This window comes from Entelurus aequoreus, linkage group LG06 (genome assembly GCF_033978785.1).
Source record: "Entelurus aequoreus isolate RoL-2023_Sb linkage group LG06, RoL_Eaeq_v1.1, whole genome shotgun sequence".
Taxonomy (NCBI): domain Eukaryota; kingdom Metazoa; phylum Chordata; class Actinopteri; order Syngnathiformes; family Syngnathidae; genus Entelurus; species Entelurus aequoreus.
In genome coordinates, this window is record NC_084736.1 from 73,507,103 (window position 1) to 73,533,093 (window position 25,991).

Genomic DNA, 25,991 nt, shown 5'->3' on the forward strand with positions numbered 1-25,991 from the left:
GAGCCTTGAGTATTGGCCGATACTGACATTAGTCCAATATATGTTTAATTGTGTTCTCGTCAGCGGTACAGCTCGGTTGGTAGAGTGGCCGTGCCAGCAACTTGAGGGTTCCAGGTTCGATTCCCGCTTCCGCCATCCTAGTCACTGCCGTTGTGTCCTTGGGCAAGACACTTTACCCACCTGCTCCCAGTGCCACCCACACTGGTTTAAATGTAACTTAGATATTGGGTTTCACTATGTAAAAGTCACTAGAGAAAAGCGCTATATAAATATAATTCACTTCACTTCACTTCACAATATTTTCGGTCCAATTGATGTTTTTCTGAAAAAAATGCCATCAATTTTACCGATAATATTGTCTGACGGGAAAAAATTTGAAAAGTATATGAACAAGAAGACATAATGAACCTTTCTCAACTATTAATCCGATATGATATAAGCACAAATCATATCATACTGTATGTCATACATACTATTTATATTTTGTAGTGTGGCATGTTAGAAAAGGCTTAGTCCAGTGAAATTACCCATTGGGTTTAGAGATGTTATTTTCGGCCGATAAATGCTTTAAAATGTAATATCGGAAATTATCGGTATCGATTTCAAAAAGTTAAATTTATGACTTTTTAAAACGTCGCTATACGGAGTGGTACACGGACGTAGGGAGAAGTACAGAGCGCCAATAAACCTTAAAGGCACTGCCTTTGCATGCCGGCCCAATCACATGATATCTACGGCTTTACACACTCACAAGTGAATGCCAAGCATACTTGGTCAACAGCCATACAGGTCACACTGAGGGTGAACGTATAAACAACTTTAACACTGTTACAAATATGCGCCACACTGTGAACCCACACCAAACAAGAATGACAAACACATTTCGGGAGAACATCCGCACCGTAACACAACATAAACACAACAGAACAAATACCCAGAACCCATTGCAGCACTAACTCTTCCTGGACGCTAAAATATACACCCCCCGCTACCCCCTACCTCAACCTCCTCATGCTCTCTCAGGGAGAGCATGTCCCAAATTCCAAGCTGCTGTTTTGAGGCATGTTAAAAAAAAATTGCACTTTGTGACTTCAATAATAAATATGGCAGTGCCATGTTGGCATTTTTTTCCATAACTTGAGTTGATTTATTTTGGGAAAACCTTGTTCCATTGTTTAATGCATCCAGCGGGGCATCACAACAAAATTAGGCATAATAATATGTTAATTCCATGACTGTATATATCGGTATCGGTTGATATCGGAATCGGTAATTAAGAGATGGACAATATCGGAATATCGGATATTGGCAAAAAAGCCATTATCGGACATCTCTAATTAGGTTTATGCATTTGAAGTGGAGCGTTATCTAGTTTTTTGGCGAAACATAGTGGTCACAATAATTGATTAAATTAAGTAAGGTAAATCATGCGGACACGTTTGTTACTGGATACTTTCCAATACGCTCCTGCTTTGGAGACTTTGTATATTTAAATAGTAATGGTACGATAATTATTTGATACTTGCTAATATTGACCAGTGTCGTATTTCAATTAAGGACACTTATTCTGTATGTCTAGCTTGAGTGCTATTGTGTGCTTATCTGTTGTGTAGCCGCTCGCTACCTCAGGACCAAACTTGTGTGCTTATTGGAGGACATTTTGCCCCAGCTTGTTTCTTCAGCTTATACACTCTTCCTCCAACCTTTGACCTTCTCCATAATGCATCGTATATACGGAGGAACACACTTTCCCCTCCGTGCCTCCATTATGTGCCAATTGACTGAAGACTTCTGCAATCAGGATCGTGTTCCTGAGCACTTTCAGGTCCCGCGAGGCTTCCAGAGGGACGTTCTTTGATGATGATTCATTTTCAGTGCTTCATCATCTTTAACCTTTTGTCCTCTGAGAACCCGGCGAGGCATTTTTCTCCCCGTTAAAGGACGAGCAGGAAAACATGGGAAATGGAAATGGCTGCAATATCAAGCAGCGTTTTTTTATGGGCACAAAAGAATCAGAATCAGCTTTATTGGCCAGGAATTGCAATGCAAACAATCAATATAAACGATTAACTTAAAATAAAAACAAGTGCTTAAATAACTAAAAAGATAACAAGCTGTGGCATATGGAACAAAGAGCAAAGTTAAAGGTAAACAAAAAAAATAGTGTTTTGGGTGGGTTGTTTAGTCAATATTTAAGGTACTTTGTGAAGTATTTTTTAAGATATCGGTTAGGATAGACTTTAGGGTTGTACGGTCTATCAAGAAAACAAGAAAAAAACAAACAAAAATTAGGGGTATTTTATTTTTATTTTATTTTATTATTTTTTATTTTTTATAATGTCCTGCCCAGCTTCTCGGGCAAATCATATAGCAGATGTAGATGCCCATATCGGCTGTTCAGATTTACTTTACAAAAGAGAAGTGTAGGATACTTCTCTTGTTGCCTTACTTGTATTTTGACTTTATTAAATGTATTTATATTATCATTTGGTGCAGCCGGGCCGGAGCAGGAGGGGATAGAAAGAGAGAAAAAGGAAGACAGAGGGGGGAATTGTGGGGACAAGAGGGGGATTAGACAGAGAGACAAAAACAACAACAGCAAACACAACAACAACAACAACAGAGCAACATCAGCAAATACGACATGTACAAATATGATGGTAAAAGTAATAGCAAATAAGCAGTTAGCGAAAATTAAAAAAAAAAAATACAGAAATGACAATGAGCATTATTACACTAAAAATGGAGCAATATGAATACCAATAGAAATAGTGCTATTGATAATAAACAATACCAGTACTTTACCTTTATTATCAACAATACAATTGTTCAAATGCAACAATACATATACGTAATGATAACTTGAGATACGAAAGAATGCAGAAAAATGGAGGGGAAGAAAGAGAAGCAACCTTAACCTTGTAGATTGTTATAGTAACAATAGGTTAAGCTTTGTCAGTGTGCCATGTGTTATACCCAGTTTAAGGGGTATTTTATTTGAACTAAGCAAAATTATCTGCCAATAGAACAAAAAAATTCGGCTTGTCAAGACTTTCCAAAACAAGTAAAATTAGCTAACCTCAATGAACCCAAAAATACCTTAAAATAAGTATATTCTCACTAATAACAAGTGCACTTTTCTTGGTAGAAAAAAAATACCTTTTTGCTCAATATGTTGAAAAATATTCTTAAATTAAGTAAATGCTAGTGCCATTATCTTGACATAATGATATGCGCTCGGCATCATGATTTTTTTTTTCATGCTTGAAGTAAGAAATTATTATATTCGGTTCTATACCGCCTCTGAAAAGTACCGGTCCATGTACACACTGCATAAACTGAAATATAAGTAAGATTAAATATCTCAAATAAGGGTGATATTTGCTTATTTTTTGTCTGATAAGATCATTCTTCTCACTAAGCAGATTTTATGTTAGAGTGTTTTACTTGTTTTAAGGGTTTTGGTCCTAAATGATCTCAGTAAGATATTACAGCTTGTTGCTGAGATTTGATGACCTATATTGAGTAAAACATGCTTGAAACTAGAATATCAACTGTTGCAAAGCTGTGTCATCAACACTCACAAGTATGAAACTACTTTTTTAAAGTTCTTATTTTAAGCGTGAAAAAAAAAATCATGACTTTGACACAATTGTGTCTCATAATTAAAACAGATGACAGCCAAATGGACTTTGCTGTTTTATTTTCAATGAAACAATAGAAAATACGTACTCATATAGTAGTACAGTTGTTATAAGTGAGAATATACTTATTTTAAGGTATTTTTGGGTTCATTGAGGTTAGCTAATTTTACTTGTTTTGGAAAGTCTTGACAAGCCAAATTTTCTTGTTCTATTGGCAGATAATTTTGCTTAGTAGTATTTTTTTTTCTTGTTTTTGAACACTGACTTTTTGCAGTGCAGTAGCGTATCTAGTCGATACTACTATGATTGCATCTATTTTTTGGCATCACATCTTCTTTCGTTTAAAAAAAATGTATATTATGTTTATAAACTCGGGAAATACGCAGTCGGCAGTGTTTTAGCTACTTCTAAATCACTAATCCTCGCCTCCATGGCGACAAATAAAGTACGTTTCTTACAAGTATCATCACTGCAGGACGAGGAATAGCTAAACATGCTTCACTACACACCGTCAAAATGTAAACAAATGCCATTGGTGGATCTACACCTACATCCACTGTAATGATACTAAGTACAGGAGCGTATTTAGTCGATACTACTATGATTACATCGATATTGTTTGGCTTCACAACATCTTTCGTTTTTGTAAAATGTATATTATGTTTGTAAACTCAGGAAATATGTCCCTGGACACATGAGGACTTTGAATATGACCAATGTATGATCCTGTAACTACTTGGTATCGGATTGATGCCCAAATTTGTGGTATCCTCCAAAACTAATGTAAAGTATCAAACAACAGAAGAATAAGTGATTATTACATTTTAACAGAAGTGTAGATAGAACATGTTAAAAGAGAAAGTAAGCAGATATTAACAGTAAATGAACAAGTAGATTAATAATTAATTTTCTACCACTTGTCTTTAATAATATTGACAAAATAATAGAATGATAAATGACACAATATGTTACTGCATATGTTACAGCAGACTAATTAGGAGCCTTTGTTTGTTTACTTACTACTAAAAGACAAGTTGTCTTGTATGTTCACTATTTTATTTAAGGACAAACTTGCAATAAGAAACATATGTTTAATGTACGCTAAGATTTTTTGTTAAAATAAAGCCAATAATGCAATTTTTTGTGGTCCACTTTATTTGGAAAAGTACCGAAAAGTATCGAAATAATTTTGGTACCAGTACCAAAATATTGGTATGGGGTCAACACTATTATTTATCCCACAGAGGATAGTGCAAAAATGCATGTGTATAAACAAAGAAAAGTGCTTCTTGCTGTCCTTCATAATGCAGCACTACCCATACATTCTTGTATTTGTGTTGTCCTGCCACAATTACATTCAGACATCCACAAATAGGTTTACCTTTTAATGAACACATTCTAATGGTACTGTCTGTGAATGTAGCTTGTTGTTACTACTCGGTGCATCACTGTCAGGTTCAAACACTGATGACATATATTAAACAAGACAAGAAGCAAGGAATCATTTTCATCAATTTTCTCAATTGGGGAGAAAACGTCTGGACTGTACTCTTTGTACAGTTCCACCACGCTCCTGACGAAAGATTGGACTTTCCCTGATTACATGGCAACAGCTGTTTCTAAGGGACGGGGGTCGTAAACAGTCATCGCCTTTGGTTACAGAACCGTTCAAAGAAAAGGTTGTAAAAGAGTTCAAAGAAAAGGTCCCTGGAGGGGAGTCAGGCCCTGTTTCCTCTACGCTTTGTAGTTCTTGGGTCAAGACAACATCTTTCTGTGGATTACAATACATAAAAGAAACCGAACACCTTCATGTTGCTTCCCATCCTACACAGTGGAGTTTTACAAGGCCTCTTCTTGGTAGGTTCAAAGACAGCCCTTGTCTTCTCGCCGGGAACTCATTGAAACACAAAGTTGTGTGATAACTTAGATGCAATTATTTAACAATCACTCTTCTCAAAGAGCACATTTCCCTGTTATGCAAAAATACAAATGTCCACCGCAGAGGATGCTGGTTCTCAACATGATAGATATTGTATGCACATGCGTCATGGCCTAATATGCAAATTGAATGGTCACAGCAACCCCCTGATGGGCACAAACGGTGACATATCTTTTTTGTGTGCACGGTGAGGTGCACATGCTGTGTTTTCTCGGGGCGTGCATGTGCTGTCTGGAATGACTCCTAATGTAAACAAAGCACTGAGGGGCCACGGCTGGCAGGAAGTTTGTTTTGAGTCGGCAGGGACGTCAACTGCGGTTTCCACACACACACATTGCTCTTCGTCAGACTCCTGGGTCATAGTCCTCAACATCTCACAGATAGGTGGCCATTCTCCACTTTGCTTTTCACACAATGCACACGTCAACACTGGACTCTTGTTTGCTGTGTTCATGTCTGAACATTACATTACATTCCAGGAAATAATGCTACATTACATTCTTTCACCGCCGTAATGGCGCTAAAATTCTCGATTACTGTAACATATGATTTTGGGGTCTCCCTATGTCTAGTATTAATAGATTACAGTTGGTACAAAATGGGGTTTGGTGGTAGCGGGGGTGTATATTGTAGTGTCCCGGAAGAGTTAGTGCTCCAAGGGTTTCTGGGTATTTGTTCTGTTGTGTTTATGTTGTGTTACGGTGCGGATGTTCTCCCGAAATGTGTTTGTCATTCTTGTTTGGTGTGGGTTCACAGTGTGGCGCATATTTCTAAGTTGTTTATATGGCAACCCTCAGTGTGAGCTGTATGGCTGTTGACCAAGTATGCATGCATTCACTTGTGTGTGTGTGTGTGTACACGTTGTTTGTACGGAGGAAAAGCGGACGTGACACAGGTTGTAGAGGACGATAAAGGCAGTGCCTTACGCCCCCAATATTGTTGTCCGGGTGGAAATCGGGGAATGGTTGCCCCGGTAGATTTTCGGGAGGGGCATTGAAATTCGGGAGTCTCCCGGGAAAATCGGGAGGGTTGGCAAGTATGCCTACCGGTAACAGTGAGAGATGCTACCTCGGTAGAAGCATTTTAAGTCATATCTTAAAACTTCTTTATATGAGCTGGCTTTTAAATAGACTCTGTTTTATACCAGTTGACATGCCACTTCTCTTTTTTTCCCCCCCTCTCCTACAAAGAGAGGTAACCAGATGGACATGGATAATCCTAAAACAGATACCAATCTGGAGGAAGTGCTATCTGTTCTAAGACCCTGTCTACATTAAAACAGATACCTCATTAAACTAATAATTACTTAGCCTAAGCCCCGTTTCGCCCACACTAAACCATCGTTTAAGGTTCCCCTCCTTGGATCATTTTTTACACGGGTAAGTGCGCCGTGTATTTCTTGAATCTCCGGCTCTTAGCTTTGTATGGACTCATTGATCGTTTACAAACTGAGTTCGGAGAGGAAGTGACGCCAGAAAGACCGCGCCCCACACAGGAAGTGACGTCCGAAAGAACGCGCCACAACCAGCTTCATAATAAAGCGGTTTCGTAACTCTGAGCTAACCACTGGAAATATGGAGGCGAGTCATCCAGACATGCCCGTGTTTCTCCTTCCGTCTGTACAGACGCTTGTGGAAATCACACATGAATACCTTAAAGGCCTACTGAAATGATTTTTTAAAATTTAAACGGGAATAGCAGATCCATTCTATGTGTCATACTTGATCATTTCGCGATATTGCCATATTTTTGCTAAAAGGATTTAGTAGAGAAAATCGACGATAAAGTTCGCAACTTTTGCTCGCTGATAAAAAAAAGCCTTGCCTGTACCGGAAGTAGCGTGACGTCACAGGAGCTAGTATTCCTCACAATTCCCCGTTGTTTACAATGGAGCGAGAGAGATTCGGACCGAGAAAGTGATGATTACCCCATTAATTTGAGCGAGGATGAAAGATTCGTAGATGAGGAACGTTACAGTGAAGGACTTGAGAGGCAGCGATGGACGTATCTTTTTTCGCTCTGACCGTAATTTAGGTACAAGCTGGCTCATTGGATTCCACACTCTCCTTTTTCTATTGTAGATCACAGATTTGTATTTTAAACCACCTCGGATACTATATCCTCTTGAAAATGAGAGTCGAGAACACGAAATGGACATTCAGTGCCTTTTATCTCCACGACAATACATCGGCGAAATGCTTTAGCGACGAGCTAACGTGATAGCATCTTGCTTTAACTGCATATAGAAACAAAAGAAATAAACCCCTGACTGGAAGGATAGATAGAAAATCAACAATACTATTAAACCGTGGACATGTAAATACACGGTTAATGCTTTCCAGGCTGGCGAAGGTTAACAATGCTGTGCTAACGACGCCATTGAAGCTAACTTAGCAACTGGACTGCACAGAGCTATGCTAAAAACATTAGCTCTCCACCTACGCCAGCCAGCCCTCATTTGCTCATCAACACCCTGCTCACCTGCGTTCCAGCGATCGGCAGAAGGACGAAGGACTTCACCCGATGCGTTTGGCGGCCCGGAGACGTAGGAAGTCAAGGTGAGGTCGGCGGCTAGCGCGGCTAGCGCTCCAACAAAGTCCTCCTGGTTGTGTTGCTGTAGTCCGCTGCTAATACACTGATCCCACCTACAACTGTCTTCTTTGCAGCCTTCATTGTTCATTAAAAAAATTGCAAAAGATGTCCAGAATACTGTGGAATTATGAAATGAAAGCAGAGCTTTTTGTATAGGATTCTACAGGGTACCATAACTTCCGTTACTCGGACTTCGTCACGCGCATACGTCATCATACCGCGATGTTTCAGACGGATATTTCCCGGGAAGTTTTAAATGTCACTTTATAAGTTAACCCGGCCGTATTAGCATGTATTGCAATGTTAAGATTTCATCATTGATATATAAACTATCAGACTGCGTGGTCGGTAGTAGTGGCTTTCAGTAGGCCTTTAAGAGAAAGCGATTGCAGCTATTTGGGATACAACACTTCTCAGACGGCAAGAGAACTTTCCAATGTCCAGGTCAGCTGTGATTCTACTTACCCAAAAACTTTGTCCATTTGTCGAAGGAGAGACAACAAGAATGCGGGCTCCCGTGGATGTAATGGGAAAAAAAAGGTAGCGTGTGCTTTGTATTACCTGAAGACTACGGAAAAGGGCGAATGCTTTTGGACTGGCAAAGCAGACCGTATCAGTTATTGTCCGCCATGTATGTCGCGGACTCAACGTCTAGTACCAGAGTGTATAAAGCAGTGGTTCTTAACCTTGTTGGAGGTACCGAACCCCATCAGTTTCATATGCGCATTCACCAAACCCTTCTTTAGTGATAAATAAAATGTTAGTTTTTTTTCTAATTCACGACGAAGTTATGTTTTTTTTACTGGTGCACAAAATTAACTGTGCATGAACATCACCTTGTTCAAAGAACAAAACCAACAGTGCATGAACTCACAACAAATTACACACCTGCAAATCTGATGGAACATCATTTTGGGTTTCCATAGTACGCCGATAGGGAGAAGTTTTTATTTACAAGATGAGTCGGATGTGTCTTGACCTCCGCGGCGGAGGCTCCACCCCTGAGGCCGACTCACCGAACCCATAGGGTTCGATCGAACCCAGGTTAAGAACCACGGGTAAAGTCACCAGAAACGAATGGACAATGAAGGTGAAGGCAAAAGAGTGAGTGTCCTGACCAGATATCTAGATCCCTAGATCGATTAATGTTCTTTATCACATTGTTTACGTGTCTAATAAAGATTTGATTAATTTATGATGGCTCAGGTGTGATTCACTACAATAGGGCCCCACAGCACACTGGATTCCAGTTAATTGAAATACCACAACACTGGATATTGTTCAGATAAGTTACATTTAAGAACTTGCACACAAAGCAACACTGCGCATTTTCCGCGTATGCGTACTAGGACGCGTTGCGCCGATGGACGGAGGGGGTCTTAAACGACCGTTGTGTGTGTGTGTGTGTGTGGACAAGGATAAGGTTAGGTGGGATTCACCCTGGATAAGCTTAGTGTAGAAGGGGCCTAAGTCTTGACCCAGTGTGGACCACTCCTCTATGACCTGGATGGAGACCTCCTATGACCCTCTGCTTGCCCCCAGTGGACTGGACCCTCACATTACCATGCATAATGCATTGTGGTTTGTGCAGTCCTTTGAGGCAACTGTGATTAACGGCTATACAAAGGAACTTTGATTGATTGATTGATTGATTGATTAGTTAGAAAGTTAATTAAACAGAAAACAAGAAAAACTGGAAACGGACCAAATCACCTGGAAACTAAAATGACAACTTAGACTTAGACAAACTTTATTGATCCACAAGGGAAATTGTTCCACACAGTAGCTCAGTTACAAAGGATGGAAAGGATAATGCTGAGAGGCAACAGCGTATTAGTGTTTATCTTGACACATCTTGACAAATACAGATATAGAAACATTCACTTTGGGGGGCGTGAAAAAACCTTGTCCTTAAGACGAAATGTTAACTATGAGAAAGTTCCAAACAGCTCGTTTAATGCACTGCTTGTGTGTGTGTGTGTGTGTGTGTGTGTGTGTGTGTGTGTGTGTGTGTGTGTGTGTTATAACTAAATATATTAGTTATACAAAATACATTTAGCCATTAAACTTGATTAATAAAGTTATTTAAAACAAATTAAGAGTCCCTGACTATCCAACCCCCATGCAAAAAAAGTAGAAAGGTTCAATCCACCAGTGGTAATGCCAGCCGTTTCTTACCACCTCTAATCATAGTGTTCTTCTGAGCAACATGGTATCAGGGCACGCATCCATTCATCCATTTTCTACCGCTTGTTCCTCTCAGGGTCTTGGGTTAGGGGAGCTTGAGCCTATCAGAAAAAATATATATATCAGTCAGCCTAAAGAGAAATAAAGTATAAACATGTGAACCATTTTTAAGGCCAAATTTGGCCCTGTCCAAAATGCACGTACTGTGAACAAAAACAGTGAAGCTCCCAGTCGGTGGTTGCACGTATTAGCAGGTCTTTACTTGCACTTCCTCTGACAGTTCACTTCCTCATAGTTTTATGTCAACAATCATTAAGCAAACAAGAAAATGGATTTTGTTTAACATGCAAACAGCGGATATCTGACAGACCGTATTTGGTGATATGCTCGGCTGCACTGATTTACTGTATGGATCTTTCCTTGTGTAATATGTAACGACAACATTCCACTTTGTGTGTGGACAAGTGTGGGAGATGTGTGCAATGGGCCTCCAATCGGCAATAGTATTAAATGTGGATTATCGTTTGAATATCATAACACTCATTGACGATGTCACTGCCAACTTGGAGCCGCCATGCTCGATGCGACTATCTCAGGCTATGTCTACACTAACCCCTACACTAGATCCCTAGATTGATTGTTGTAAAATGTTCTTTGTCGCATTGTGTACTTAATTAATTTATGATGTCTCAGGTGTGATTCACTACAATAAGGCGCCACAGCACGCTGGATTCCAGTTAATTGAAATACCACAACACTGGATATTGTTCAGATTAGGGGTGTAATGGTACACAAACATTTCGGTTCGGTACGTACCTCGGTTTAGAGGGCACGGTTCGGTTCGTTTTCGGTACAGTAAGAAAACAACAAAATATACATTTTTTGGTTATTTATTTACCAAATTTGTAAACAATGGCATAACATACATAAACACACAGGGTCCATTGCCAGGGTTAATGTGGTCAACATATATAAAATAAAAACTAAATAAGATAAGGCTCAGAATGGTTTCTTAACACAACCTTTCTACATATAAAGTGCTTTTTTTGATTGATTGATTGAGACTTTTATTAGTAGATTGCACAGTACAGTACATATTCCGTACAATTGACCACTAAATGGTAACACCCCAATAAGTTCTTCAACTTGTTTAAGTCGGGGTCCACGTTAATCAACATTAAACTGCCTCAAGTTGTTGCTCAGATTAAATAAAAAAACCAAACTTTTATTCTAAATATAAAAAGTGCAACATTAAACAGTTTCAAGTCAACTCAGCCTCAGATTAACTCATACTTGCCAACCTTGAGACCTCCGATACCGGGAGGTGGGTGGGGGTGTGGTTAAGAGGGGAATATATTTAAGCTAGAATTCACCAACTCAAGTATTTCATACATATATATATATATATATATATATATATATATATATATATATATATATATATATATATATATATGAAATACTTGACTTTCAGTGAATTCTAGCTATATATATATTTATTTTATTATACATATAAATAAAAGAAATACTTGAATTTCAGTGTTCCGGAGGCTATCCAGTAGATGGCAGTATTGTCCTGTTTAAGAGTGTCACAACATTGCTGTTTACGGCAGACGAACTGCTTTACGGTAGACTAAACGTGACTGCTGTTGTTGTGTGTTGTTACCGCGCTGGGAGGACGTTAATGAAACTGCCTAACAATAAACCCACATAAGAAACCAAGAACTCGCCCTCGATCATTCTACAGTTATGACGTCATTGGGCAGGCAAGCTGTTTATATTGTGGGAAAGCGGACGTGAGAACGGGTCCGCATTGAGCTGGAGGGGGCGTGGCCTCCAGCTCCGGCTGAATACCGGGAGTTTGTCGGGAGAAAATTTCTGCTGGGAGGTTATCGGGAGAGGCGCTGAATACCGGGAGTCTCCCGGTAAAAACGGGAGGGTTGGCAAGTATGGATTAACTTTTCTTTCTCCCCCCCAGCCTGGCTAACTTGGCAGTAAGAGGATATATGGGCTTATTGTTCTTCCACCATAGAAGTGGGTAAAAATCGAGTTTTTAATGCAATATGGACTTAAATCTGCTGCTATAAAAACATTTGTTATTGCTTTAGCCCTGCCTGACTCGCCGAGGAGAGGCTGCTTGAATGCGGTGGTGACGCTTCAAATGGGTTAGCATGTGTTATGAGAGTAGCGTAAGAGTGTGTGTGTGTGGCCCTTTAATATGTGAGGTGAGTGTGTGGGCGAGCGAGGTGAGGGAGCGGTAACCTGAGTGCGGGGAGTGGCTAGTGTTTTGTTGGATTGGCTGTGTGCAAGACCTCAATAAAGCCACGATTTGCAACTAATCGCCGGACTCGTCATTTACCCTGGAGCCCGGAGCTGTGGAGACCCACTGCCGGGTAGAGTGAAGGGTGTTGCCCCCGAGAATACATCGGCCCTGGAGGAGAGTCTCCCCTGCGCTCCTCGACTACGGTCTGGGAGCCGGAAGCAGGAAAGGTGCAACACATGTTTGACGTGTCGTCAGAAGCAGCTGCTGAACAATGTCTGCAAACCTCCGTCCTCCATTGTTGTATCGCGCAGCCAAAGTGTTCCCAAACGGGAGATCTTAACGAGGCAGGAGGGTCTTCCAGCTCTGGCTTTTACATGTTGTCCTAGCCCGGTCGCTGCTAGCATGTGTACTCGTTCGGTACACCTCCGAACCGAACCGAAACCCCCTTACCAAAACGGTTCAATACAAATGCAAGTACCGTTACACCCCTAGTTCAGATAAGTTAAATTTAAGAACTTGCACACAAAGCAACACTGGAGGTGACTATGACGTGCGTATTTTCCGCGCATGCGTACTAGGTCGCGTTGCACCGGCGGACGGAGGTGGGCGGGGGTCTTAAATGACCATTGTGTGTGTGTGTGTGGACAAGGATAAGGTTAGGTGGGATTTACCCTGGATAACCTTAGCCTAGCCTAGTGTAGAAGGGGCTTCAAGAGGATGTAAAAAAGTAAGATGGTTCACTCCTACATTTATCTGCATGCATAGACAAAGAGCACGTTCCTATTCATACAATCGGCGCTTTGTGCGAGTTTGTCGATCCTCGGTGTTATTTATCGAGCGGACAATGTGCGCTGCTCACGAGGTAGGTGGGGCCGAGCCGAGCAGCAAACAGCTGAATACAGGAAGAGGTCACAGTGGGGGTCCTGGACGGAGAGATAAGGATTGTTTATGTTTCTTGTCCCATTCATCTCACTTCAAACACATTTGTCTTGACAGTGCAGAGAGAAAAAGGCTCTTTGGCTCTCTTGCTGTGCTTTTAAAGTGTCAACAAGCTGTGCTCTTTAGGGCCTGTGGATTAATTTGGAATGCAACAATCCAATAAAAACAGGGACCGTTTTTTTCTGTACGTATTGTATGTTTTAGGAAAAGTGTGCACATGTTAAAAAATAATTCACACCTGCAAAAATGGCGGATACTGTTGTCATACGCATGCCAGGCCGGTAGTTGGCGATGGCGCTTTCTTAAGAAACATCCATCCATTTTCTACCGCTTGTCCCTTTTGGGGTCGCGGGGGGTGCTGGAGCCTATCACAGCTGCATTCGGGCGGAAGGTTGGGGTACACCTTGGACATTTCGCCACCTCATTTGTCATACTTAATGTTTGTAGTAAACGGGGTCCTACTAAAAAGACCAAAATTGGTCATTGAAATGTGCACATTTTTTTAAACTTTTGAGGCCTAAAAAATTTAATAAATATGATTTTTAAATGCATCTACAAATAAGTTCTTGGTATAAAAATAATGTGTGATATAGTACACACTGTACTGTATGTTTCCTTCCACTCGGTAAGTCCAAAGTGTGGATTTGATTTATTTTTTTGACTTAAATCCCCTTTATACATACAAATTAAAGCATACCTATGAAGAAGACTAATGCAAATCATGTTGCAAATACAAAAAAAAAAAAACAGAGCAAATGTGTGAAGATTTTAGAGAGTACAGGCAAAAATGTTAGTAATTGGCGTTAAATCAACTTTTTACTAAAGGGGTCATCCATCAATCCATATAAAATATGTATTTTATAGACATCAAGAGCAGGCGGGAGATTATGAAACAAGAAGGCATAACACTGGAGGCTCCATGCATCGACACAATAGAGAGGAGGGGCCTGGTAGAGAGCATTGATTGAAACTTTTATTAGTAGATGGCACAGTACAGTACATATTCCGTACAATTGACCACTAAATGGTAGCACCCGAATAAGTTTTTCAACTTATATCAGCACTTCAGTAATCAACAATTGCATCATCAGAGAAGTGGACATTGTAACAGTGTAGGTCTGACTTGGTAGGATATGTACAGCGAGCAGTGAACATAGTGAGCTCAGAAAGCATAAGAACAAGTATCTACATTTGATTATTTACAATCCGGGGAGGTGGGATGTGGTGGGGGGAGGGTGTTAGTCAAAGGTTGTAGTTGCCTGGAGGTGTTCTTTTAGTGCGGTTTTGAAGGAGGATAGAGATGCACTTTCTTTTACACCTGTTGGGAGTGCATTCCATATTGATGTGGCATAGAAGGAGAATGAGTTAAGACCTTTGTTAGATCGGAATCTGGGTTTAACGTGGTTTGTGGAGCTCCCCCCTGTTCACGCCTTTGCCCTGCAGGTAATAGTCACTTTTCCACCCCTTTATATATTAAGTATAGTTGTAAGCCTTGTTGTTAAAGTGCACATCATTAATGTTAATTAAGCAATATCACATGAGAGGGAATGCTGTTTTTTAATTTGAGCACTGCTGTGATTCGGTTAAAGATAATCATAACATAACATTCTCATATAATATATTATACTGTTACTTTGCATTCTGCTATTCAGCATTTCACTGTAATGATGACAATAAATTGATTGTTAGATATTCATTTTTTATTTTTTGTATTCATTTATTTATTCATATTTTTTTTTATCTTGTTAACTATTCTGATTGTTAATTTGCTTTATTTAAGTAAAAAAAAAGGTCAAAGACAAAGCTATTCGGTTTTTTGTGAGTATATACACTTCACTGCCGATGTGGGGGGGCGCCACCTAAAATCTTGCCTAGGGCGCCAGATTGGTTAGGGCCGGGCCTGGTTCTTTATTCGAATCCCTGGGAACGAATCCCGTCCCGACAAGAAATGCCTCATGAGACATCACAAGAAATTACGTAACGTAGCTCAGTCATTTGTCACGGTGGGGTGCAGCGTGCTACGGTTCGTTCCCGGGACGCAAAACTGACGGCTCCGGACGAAAGCGTGCAAGTAGGAGATGATTTATTTCTCATAAATCATACATATTACAACAGACAGGAACAGAACAAAAGGAAAGCGTGAGAATCTAAAGCAAAAACTTACATAGCACAGGAATACTAGAAGCTAAGGTAGCTTTAGCACAGGACTCATGAGCTCGAAAACCAGAATGCCAACGTAACTGTTGCAAATGCAAACAATGAAGCCACGACGAGTGAGCTGAAAAGGCAGGCTTAAATAGAGTCTCTGATGAGCAACAGGTGCGCGTACAAGGCAGGTGAAAATCATAAGTAACCATGGTGACTAAAACAAACCCCCGAAGTGCACAAAACAACTAAGGAAGTCCAAAACTAACAGAACATAACTAAACAAAACATAATCCGACAAATATATACATCATTTACTGACCTTTTTATAATAAAATATCTGTGAATTAGTATATACATCAGTCTTGTAATATGTAATTAATTCAGTCCTTATTAATATACTGAGATGAAGAATATCTTATTTTCAATAAGGTTGAAAGTATTTCTCATAATTCTTCTTCTTTGTACTTTGTAAGCACTATTCATTTGAACAACCTCTTAAACTGGATCATATCAGTACAATGTTTAACTTCTTTACTTAATCCATTCCATCATTTCATTCCACATCATTTTAGCTGTTTGCAATTTTACCAAATCATCGAACTTTAATATTTTTGACTCAATAAATAAAGTGTCTGTATGTTCGTTATATATCCAACATTATGTATCACTCTAATTCAGGGGTCACCAACGTGGTGCCCGCGGGCACCAGGTAGCCCGTAAGGACCAGATGAGTAGCCCGCTGGCCTGTTCTAAAAATAGCTCAAATAGCAGCACTTACCAGTGAGCTGCCTCTATTTTTAAAATTTTATTTATTTACTAGCAAACTGGTCTCGCTTTGCCCGACATTTTAATTCTAAGAGAGACAAAACTCAAATAGAATTTGAAAATCCAAGAAAATATTTTAAAGACTTGGTCTTCACTTGTTTAAATAATTTCATTAATTTTTTTACTTTGCTTCTTATAACTTTCAGAAAGACAATTTTAGAGAAAAAATACAACCTTAAAAATGATTTTAGGATTTTTAAACACATACCTTTTTACCTTTTAAATTCCTTCCTCTTCTTTCCTTGACAATTTAAATCAATGTTCAAGTAAATTTATTTTTTTCATTGTAAAGAATAATAAATACATTTTAATTTAATTCTTCATTTTAGCTTCTGTTTTTTCGACGAAGAATATTTGTGAAATATTTCTTCAAACTTATTATGATTAAAATTCAAAAAAATTATTCTGGCAAATCTAGAAAATCTGTAGAATCAAATTTAAATCTTATTTCAAGGTCTTTTGAATTTTTCTGGAAGAAATAATAATTTGTCTTTGTTAGAAATATAGCTTGGTCCAATTTGTTATATATTCTAACAAAGTGCAGATTGGATTTTAACCTATTTAAAACATGTCATCAAAATTCTAAAATTAATCTTAATCAGGAAAAATTACTAATGATGTTCCATAAATTCTTTTTTAAATTTTTTCAAAAACATTCGAATTAGCTAGTTTTTCTCTTCTTTTTTTCGGTTGAATTTTGAATTTTAAAGAGTCGAAATTGAAGATAAACTATGTTTCAAAATTGAATTGTCATTTTTTTCGTGTTTTCTCCTCTTTTAAACCATTCAATTAAGTGTAAATATCATTAATTATTAATAATAACATAGAGTTAAAGGTAAATTGAGCAAATTGGCTATTTCTGGCAATTTATTTAAGTGTGTATCAAACTGGTAGCCCTTCGCATTAATCAGTACCCAAGAAGTAGCTCTTGGTTCAAAAAGGTTGGTGACCCCTGGTCTAATTGATCTTTTTTGTAACACGGTTAACGAATGTAGCGCACATTTGTAGTTATTTACCCACATTTCTGCACAATAACTCAGATATGGTAATACTATGGTAGCGAGCAGTAGAGAATGTGAAGTGATTTGTTAAACCAAATATTGTGTTTTTTTCCATATACAACAACCTATCTGGACTCCATAAGAGAATCGATAAGGAATCGGTTCGATAAGAAGATTCGATAATGGGCTCGAACTCAATCATTTCTTATCAAACATCATCCCTACCCAGGCCTACTCTAATTTCTACCGTTGAAACACAATTCTTGGGTCAATTTAATCATGTCTATCTCATAATACCATATAACATGCTGGTTGACATGGCAACCGTTTAGGTATTATATATTTTCAATTTAATTGTAATAACCCCAACAAATCACTGAGAGGCCAAGGATGTCTTTAAACAGCTTTAATTCTCTAATACTTTGGCTGTTTAACACTTGTCCCTTACAGAGGACACAAATGCATAGCTGGGCTTTTTTTTACTCCGATTTGGATGACACATCTCTGGCTTGGCTGGTTTCCATGTATGCAAACTAGTGTTCCAGTTTGTTTTTTTGATGTCTGACATATGTTTGAAACATGTGAAGCATCTGTGATGATGTCTTACTAAAAATACGTACCGTGGGTTTATTGTATTTCAGTGCCATAAAGGGTGCGGATTATTCATTCTCCATTCTCTACTGCTTCGACACACACAGGGAAGCAGGAGCCTATCCCAGCTGCTTACCAGTCAATCACGGGGCACATACTCTATGGTGGTAAAATAAGTGTAACATGTAAAAAACAAAACAAATTTAAAAACAATTAAAAAGGAAAAACTGAATTGTTTGGTTTTTATATTGCTATTGTTATTTAAATTAATTGTTATTAATGTTATTATTTTACTTGTTGTGGAATATTCGTTACTAATTTATATCCGTTATTTTAAACTATATTTAAAGTTGAGTTTTGGTGGTAAAATAAATACTTCTGTATATAATCGTATTATTAATCGTGATTACAATATCAATCAAAATTATCATCATTAATATTTTTGCCATACCGTATTTTCCGTACTATAAGTCGCAGTTTTTTTCATAGTTTGGCCGGTGCGACTTATACTCAGGAGCGACTTATGTGTGAAATTATTAACACATTACAGTAAAACATCAAATAATATTATTTAGCTCATTCACGTAAGAGACTAGACGTATAAGATTTCATGGGATTTAGCGATTAGGAGTGACGGATTGTTTTGTAAACGTATAGCATGTTCTGTATCAGGGGTCACCAACGCGTTGCCCGCGGGCACCAGGTCGCCCGTAAGGACCAGATGAGTCGCCCGCTGGCCTGTTCTAAAAATAGCTCAAATAGCAGCACTTACCAGTGAGCTGCCTCTATTTTTTAAATTGTATTTATTTACTAGCAAGCTGGTCTCGCTTTGCTCGACATTTTTAATTCTAAGAGAGACAAAACTCAAATAGAATTTGAAAACCCAAGAAAATATTTTAAAGACTTGGTCTTCACTAACTGACAAAGAAACAGATAACAGATTTGGTGTCCAGTACAAAGTGTGACATGATTTATTAAAAAATTTGAGAGTTGACTTTTGTATTTTACATGAGTATATGAGTTATTATTTGTACAAACATGGTGCAAAGTAATTCATGATTTGTTAAAAAATGTTAGTGGCTAGCTAGTTAAAATGGAATATTGTGATTTCACAAGACTGTCTTAGAAGTGATCATTTGAAAATGTTAAATTTGAAAAATGTGCACTTAGAGAAAATATAAAAATAAAGTGTTGCATTTTGATATTTATCGGTTTCTATATAAATTTATTGTGAGAAATCATTAAGATGATCAGTGTTTCCACAAAGATAAATATCATTAATTATTAATAATAACATAGAGTTAAAGGTAAATTGAGCAAATTGGCTATTTCTGGCAATTTATTTAAGTGTGTATCAAACTGGTAGCCCTTCGCATTAATCACTACCCAAGAAGTAGCTCTTGGTTTCAAAAAGGTTGGTGACCCCTGTTCTATATGTTATAGTTATTTGAATTACTCCTACCATAATATGTTACGCTAACATACCAGGCACGTTCTCAGTTGGTTATTTATGCCTCATATAACGTACACTTATTCAGCCTGTTGTTCACTATTCTTTATTTATTTTAAAATGCCTTTCAAATGTCTATTCTTGGTGTTGGGTTTTACCAAATACATTCCCCCAAAAAATGCGACTTATACTCCAGTGCGACTTATGTTTTTTTCCTTCTTTATTATGCATTTTCGGCCGGTGCGACTTATACTCCGAAAAATACGGTATGCAACTATATGAACAAAATATGCATGGCTGAGTACAGAGGAGACATGTGAGTAAACACTATCACAGGAGCCGTCTGCACCAGGAGCTCATCAGACCATGGCCAACGGGACGCTGACACAAAAGCGCCCCCACAAGCACGGCCGATAACCCCTGAGGCAGATGGCTCCTTCTGAGGAACGTTGGAAAATAAAGAATTAGACTTAGACAAAGTTTATTGATCCACAAGGGACATGTTTCCACACAGTAGCTCAGTTACAAAGGTTGGAAAGGATAATGCAGGTATAAAGTAGACAGTGTCCTCCTGTCCCTCACTGACACAAACGCCTCCAACTGCGTGCCAATAGTTTGGCCGGCTTTCCGGATCAGTTTGTCGATCTGGTTAAAGTCCCTTTTTGCTGGTGCTGCTGCCCCAACAGACCACTGCAAAGTACAGGGCACTGGTCACTACAGATCTCCAACAGCTTGCTGCACACATTAAAGGACATTAAACAATAAAACTTGTAAAATAGTAAGAACTATGAGTAGAGATAAAGAATAAAATACAAGTTAAAATAATTAATATCAGGTAAAAGCCAAATTAAAAAGGTGGGTCTTAAGCCTGCTGTTGAAAACATGAACATTCAAGTTAGTTCAACCAACAAACATGATGAATCAGCACTTGATGCTTGCCTCTATTTGTGCAAAAAAGATATGACTCTATTTCATCTTTTTTGATTGAGAGTCCCTTTGTTCTAGTTTTTGCTCACGCACCCTTTTTGTTCCTCTTTACGCCCACACACTTTTCCATCTTCAGTGAAATGCTAACCTTTGACCTCCGTGCGATGGAACTCTTCAGATGCTTCCTCCCCAGCCCATTCATGTCATGTGAGAAAGTGTGTGTGCGCGTGTGTGTTCTGGTTTTTCTACCCTTCTTGAGACATCAACAAGGAAAAGTAGCTTCCATATGAGGAGGTGTGAACAAGTGATGACATAAATCATGGTCCCAATAACATTGCATCTAAGAGAGTGTCTCATTTGCACCCCTGGTGGTGAAATCTATCAAAATGAGGGTGGTCCCAAAAAGAAAGGATTTTTCAAATTGACTGTTTTAAAAGTGCTCTGCCTCTGGTCAACATATGAAATAACAAGTGTGTGTAAAAATTTGAAGTGCACCCCATTTGGCCAAAATAAATTTAAAAAAATAAATAAATGTGTACTGTATATAGAGACATATTGTCTATGTGGGCTCTGTACCGAGGATGTCGTTGTGGCTTCTGCAGCCCTTTGAGACACTTGTGATTTAGGGCTATATAAATAAACATTGATTGATAGTAATAATTTGAAGTAAAACCAATTACCAGCAAAAAATAAAAAATTCACTAAAAGCAGTCTTTTTTTCACAATGTCGACTTTTTTCCTATTAAAATTGGGAACAATTTCTCATATTCTTTCTGTTTCTGTAATATTGCAATATTTTCTCGTAAAATTATTACTTTTATATGTAAAATTATTACTTTTTTATGTAAAATTATTACTTTTTTAATGCAAAATGGTGACATTTGTCATATACGATTCTGACTTTTATCACAATATTGCCAATGTTTTTGTTATTGTAAAGCAGCAAAACATTTTTTATAAAATTATGACAAAAGTCATAATTTTGCAGAGTAAAATTCCAATTATTATTATAATATTGCCAACATTTAAAAGTTTTCTTATAAAATTGTGACTTTGGTCGAGTAAAATTACGACCCTTTTCATAAAATTGCCAAAATGTTAAGCTTTTCTTCTAAAAATTGTGACTGTTATTGAGTAAAATTTGAACTTTTAACCATAATATTGCACAAATGTTCAGTTTTTCTTGTAAAATTTTGACTTGCGTTGAGTAAAATGACGACTTTCATTATAATAATGCCAAAATTATAAGTTTTTCTTGTGAAATTGTGACCTTTTTCTTGTGAAATTCCAACTAATTTTTCACAACAAGCCTTCTTATATTTGCCTAGTATGTATATATTATTAATGTTGTAAATACAAATCTTTATATATCTAGAAAGGGTGGTCCTGAAGAGGTAAGCATTTTCCAGAGGTCTCAAGATGGTAACAAATACATGAATTTGTGTGTGTGTGTTCGTGTTTTTCTTACCTTATTTAGACATCAACAAGGAAAAGTACCTTCCATATGAGGACCGGTGAATAAGTGATGACATAAATCATGGTCCCAATACGGCAAACCTCATTTGCACCCCTGGTGGTGAAATCTATTAAAAATGAGGGTGGTCCCAAAAAGAAGGGATTTTTCAAATTGACTGTGTGTCGGTTTTACAAGTGCTCCCCCTCTCGTCAACATATGAAATAACAAGTGTGTGTAAAAATTTGAACTGTGCCCGATTTGGACAAAATTCATTAAAATAAAATTAAATATGTACTGTATATAGAGACATACTGTAATAACTTGAAGTAAATAATGAAGATTTAAAAACGATTGCCAACCAAAAATTCCCCAAATAATGTGTCGACTTTTTTCCTATTAAAATTGGGAACAATTTCTCATATTCTTTCTGTTTCTGTAATATTGCAATATTTTCTCGTAAAATTATGACGTTTTTTAAATGTAAAATTATGCCTTTTTTTATGTAAAATTATGTCTTTTTTATGTAAATTTTTTACTTTTTAATGCCAAATTTGTCATATAAAATTCTGACTTTCATCACAATATTGCCAATGTTTTTGTTGTTCTTGTGAAACAGTGACATCTTTTGAGTAAAATTATGACTTTTGTCATCATTTTGCAGAGTAAAATTCCGATTATTATTATAATGTTGCCAACATTTTAACGTTTTCTTGTTACTTTAGTTGAGTAAAATTACGACTCTTTTCATAAAATTGCCCACATTTTAAGCTTTTCTTGTAAAAATTGTGACTGTTGAGTAAAATTCCAACTTTTATCATAATATTGCACAAATCTTCAGTTTTTGTGGTAAAATTTTGACTTGCGTTGAGTAAAATTACAACTTATTATAATAATGCCAAAATTCTAAGTTTTTCTTGTGAAATTGTGACCTTTTTCTTGTGAAATTCCAACTAATTATTCACAACAAGCCTTCTTATATTTGCATAGTATGTATATATTATTAATGTTGTACATACAAATCTTTATATATCTAGAAAGGGTGGTCCTAAAGAGGTCGGCATTTTTCAGAGGTCTCAAGAAGGTAACACGTACGTGTGTGTGTGTTCGTGTTTTTCTTCCCTTCTTGAGACATCAACAAGGAAAAGTACCTTCCATATGAGGAGGTGTGAACAAATGATGACATAAGTCATGGTCCCAATACGGAAAACCATTGCATCTAATAGAGAATGTCTCATTTGCACCCCTGGTGGTGAAATCTATTAAAAATGAGGGTGGTCCCAAAAAGAAGGGATTTTTCAAATTGACTGTGTCGGTTTTAAAAGTGCTCCCCCTCTCGTCAACATATGAAATAACAAGTGTGAGTAAAAATTTGAAGTGTGCCCGATTTGGACAAAATTAATTAAAAAAATTAAATAAATATGTAAAAAGAGACATACTGCAATAACTTGAAGTAAATAATGAAGATTAAAAAACAATTACCAAAAAAAAAAAAAAATTGTCAATTTTTTTCCTATTAAAATTGGGAACAGTTTCTCATATTCGTTCTGTTTCTGTAATATTGCAATATTTTCTCGTAAAATTATGACTTTTTTAATGTAAAATTATGCCTTTTTTAATGTAAAATTTTTACTTTTTAATGCCAAATTTGTCATATAAAATTCTGACTTTCATCACAATATTGCCAATGTTTTTGTTGTTCTTGTGAAACAGTGACATCTTTTGAGTAAAATTATGACTTTTGTCATCATTTTGCCGAGTAAAATTCCGATTATTATTATAATGTTGCCAAAATTTTAACGTTTTCTTGTGACTTTTGTTGAGTAAAATTACGACTCTTTTCATAAAATTGCCCAAATTTTAAGGTTTTCTTGTAAAAATTGTGACTGTTGATTAAAATTCCAACTTTTATCGTAATATTGCACAAATCTTCAGTTTTTGTGGTAAAATTTTGACCTGCGTTGAGTAAAATTACAACTTTATAATAATGCCAAAATTCTAAGTTTTTCTTGTGAAATTGTGACCTTTTTCTTGTGAAATTCCAATTAATTATTCACAACAAGCCTTCTTATATTTGCATAGTATGTATATATTATTAATGTTGTACATACAAATCTTTATATATCTAGAAAGGGTGGTCCTAAAGAGGTCGGCATTTTTCAGAGGTCTCAAGAAGGTAACACGTACATGTGTGTGTGTGTGTGTGTTCATGTTTTTCTTCCCTTCTTGAGACATCAACAAGGAAAAGTACCTTCCATATGAGGAGGTGTGAACAAGTGATGACATAAGTCATGGTCCCAATACGGAAAACCATTGCATCTAATAGAGAATGTCTCATTTGCACCCCTGGTGGTGAAATCTATTAAAAATGAGGGTGGTCCCAAAAAGAAGGGATTTTTCAAATTGACTGTATCGGTTTTAAAAGTGCTCCCCCTCTCGTCAACATATGAAATAACAAGTGTGAGTAAAAATTTGAAGTGTGCCCGATTTGGACAAAATTAATTAAAAAAATTAAATAAATATGTATAAAGAGACATACTGCAATAACTTGAAGTAAATAATGAAGATTAAAAAACAATTACCAAAAAAAAAAAAAAAAGTGTCAATTTTTTTCCTATTAAAATTGGGAACAGTTTCTCATATTCGTTCTGTTTCTGTAATATTGCAATATTTTCTCGTAAAATTATGACTTTTTTAATGTAAAATTATGACTTTTTTAATGTAAAATTTTTACTTTTTAATGCAAAATTTGTCTTATAAAATTCTGACTTTCATCACAATATTGCCAATGTTTTTGTTGTTCTTGTGAAACAGTGACATCTTTTGAGTAAAATTATGACTTTTGTCATCATTTTGCCGAGTAAAATTCCGATTATTATTATAATGTTGCCAACATTTTAACGTTTTCTTGTGACTTTTGTTGAGTAAAATTACGACTCTTTTCATAAAATTGCCCAAATTTTAAGGTTTTCTTGTAAAAATTGTGACTGTTGAGTAAAATTCCAACTTTTATCATAATATTGCACAAATCTTCAGTTTTTGTGGTAAAATTTTGACTTGCGTTGAGTAAAATTACAACTTATTATAATAATGCCAAAATTCTAAGTTTTTCTTGTGAAATTGTGACCTTTTTCTTGTGAAATTCCAACTAATTATTCACAACATGCCTTCTTATATTTGCATAGTATGTATATATTATTAATGTTGTACATACAAATCTTTATATATCTAGAAAGGGTGGTCCTAAAGAGGTCTGCATTTTTCAGAGGTCTCAAGAAGGTAACACGTACATGTGTGTGTGTGTGTGTGTGTGTGTGTGTGTGTGTGTGTGTGTGTGTGTGTGTGTGTGTGTGTGTGTTCATGTTTTTCTTCCCTTCTTGAGACATCAACAAGGAAAAGTACCTTCCATATGAGGAGGTGTGAACAAGTGATGACATAAGTCATGGTCCCAATACGGAAAACCATTGCATCTAATAGAGAATGTCTCATTTGCACCCCTGGTGGTGAAATCTATTAAAAATGAGGGTGGTCCCAAAAAGAAGGGATTTTTCAAATTGACTGTGTGTCGGTTTTAAAAGTGCTCCCCCTCTCGTCAACATATGAAATAACAAGTGTGAGTAAAAATTTAAAGTGTGCCCGATTTGGACAAAATTAATTTAAAAAATAAAATAAATATGTATAAAGAGACATACTGCAATAACTTGAAGTAAATAATGAAGATTAAAAAACAATTACCAAAAGAAAAAAAGTGTCAATTTTTTTCCTATTAAAATTGGGAACAGTTTCTCATATTCTTTCTGTTTCTGTAATATTGCAATATTTTCTCGTAAAATTATGACTTTTTTAATGTAAAATTATGACTTTTTTAATGTAAAATTTTTACTTTTTAATGCAAAATTTCTCATATAAAATTCTGACTTTCATCACAATATTGCCAATGTTTTTGTTGTTCTTGTAAAACAGTGACATCTTTTGAGTAAAATGATGACTTTTGTCATCATTTTGCCGAGTAAAATTCCGATTATTATTATA